This window comes from Oryx dammah, unplaced genomic scaffold (assembly GCF_014754425.2).
Source record: "Oryx dammah isolate SB20612 unplaced genomic scaffold, SCBI_Odam_1.1 HiC_scaffold_28, whole genome shotgun sequence".
Taxonomy (NCBI): Eukaryota; Metazoa; Chordata; class Mammalia; order Artiodactyla; family Bovidae; genus Oryx; species Oryx dammah.
The window spans coordinates 18,550,271-18,552,382 of NW_024070212.1; positions in this window are offsets into that span (position 1 = coordinate 18,550,271).

Below are 2,112 nucleotides of genomic sequence, written 5' to 3' on the forward strand. Positions count from 1 at the left end.
GGATTTGTGCCCGCTGGTAGGGGAGGAGCGCTGGGAGCAACCGGGAGCAACCGGGCTTGTAGGAAAATTCTGAATATTTTATGTTGTTCTCAGTCAGTCAGTTCAGTTCAGTCGCTCAATCGTGTCCGACTCTTTGCGACCCCATGAATCGCAGCACGCCAAAAGGCTCCCTGTCCATCACCAACTCCCGGAGTTCACCCAGACTCACGTTCATCGAGTCGGTGATGCCATCCAGCCATCTCATCCTCTGTCGTCCCCTTCTCCTCCTGTCCCCAATCCCTCCCAGCATCAGAGTCTTTTCCAATGAGTCAACTCTTCGCATGAGGTCGCCAAATTATTGGGGTTACAGACTCAGTATCAGTCCTTCCAATGAACACTCAAGACTGATCTCCTTTAGGATGGACTGGTTGGATCTCCCTGCAGTCCAAAGGACTCTCAAGAGTCTTCTCCAACACCACAGCTCAAAAGCATCAATTCTTTGGTGCTCAGCTTTCTTCACAGTCCAACTCTCACATCCATACATGACCACTGGAAAAACCATAGCCTTGACTAGGCCTACCTTTGTTGGCAAAGTAATGTCTCTGCTTTTGAATATGCTATCTAGGTTGGTCATAACTTTTCTTTCAAGGAGTAAGCATCTTTTAATTTCATGGCTGCAATCACCATCTGCAGTGATTTGGGAGCCCAAAAAATAAAGTCTGACACTGTTTCCACTGTTTCCCCATCTATTTCCCATGAAGTAATGGGACCGGATGCCATGATCTTCGTTTTCTGAATGTTGAGCTTTAAGCCAACTTTTTCACTCTCCTCTTTCACTTTCATCAAGAGGCTTTTGAGTTCCTCTTCACTTTCTGCCATAAGGGTGGTGTCATCTGCATATCTGAGGTTATTGATATTTGTCCCGGCAATCTTGATTCCAGCTTGTGTTTCTTCCAGTCCAGAGTATCTCATGATGTACTCTGCATAGAAGTTAAATAAGCAGGGTGACAATATATAGCCTTGATGTACTCCTTTTCCTATTTGGAACCAGTCTGTTGTTCCATGTCCAGTTCTAACTCTTGCTTCCTGCCCTGCATACAGGTTTCTCAAGAGGCAGGTCAGGTGGTCTGGTATTCCCATCTCTTTCAGAATTTTCCACAGTTTATTGTGATCCACACAGTCAAAGACTTTGGCATAGTCAATAAAGCAGAAATAGATGTTTTTCTGGAACTCTCTTGCTTTTCCATGATCCAGCGAATGTTGGCAATTTGATCTCTGGTTCCTCTGCCTTTCCTAAAACCAGCTTGAACATCTGGAAGTTCACGGTTCACATATTGCTGAAGTCTGGCTTGGAGAATTTTGACCATTACTTTACTAGCATGTGAGATGAGTGCAATTGTGTGGTAGTTTGAGAATTCTTTGGTATTATAGTTTGAGCATTCTTTGGCATTAACTTTCTTTGGGATTGGAATGAAAACGGACCTTTCCCAGTCCTGTGGCCACTGCTGAGTTTTCCAAATGTGTTGGCATATTGAGTGCAGCACTTTCACAGCATTGTCTTCCAGGATTTGAAATAGCTCAACTAGAATTCCATCACCTCCACTAGCTTTGTTCGTAGTGATGCTTCCTAAGGCCCACTTGACTTCACTTTCCAAGATGTTTGGCTCTAGGTGAGTGATCACACCATCGTGATTATCTTGGTCATGAAGATCTTTTTTGTACAGCTCTTCTGTGTATTGTTGTCACCTCTTCTTAATATCTTCTGCTTCTGTTAGGTCCATACCATTTCTGTCCTTTATCAAGCCCATCTTTGCATGAAATATTCCCTTGGTATCTCTCATTTTCTTGAAGAGATCTCTAGTCTTTCCCATTCTGATGTTTTCCTCTATTTCTTTGCACTGATCACTGAAGAAGGCTTTCTTATCTCTCCTTGCTATTCTTTGGAACTCTGCATTCAGATGCTTATATTTTTCCTTTTCTCCTTTGTTTTTCATCTCTCTTCTTTTCACAGCTATTTGTAAGGCCTCCTCAGACAGCCATTTTGTTTTTTTGCATTTCTTTTCCATGGGGATGGTCTTGATCCCTATCTCCTGTACAATGTCACGAACCTCATTCCATAATTCATCAGGCACT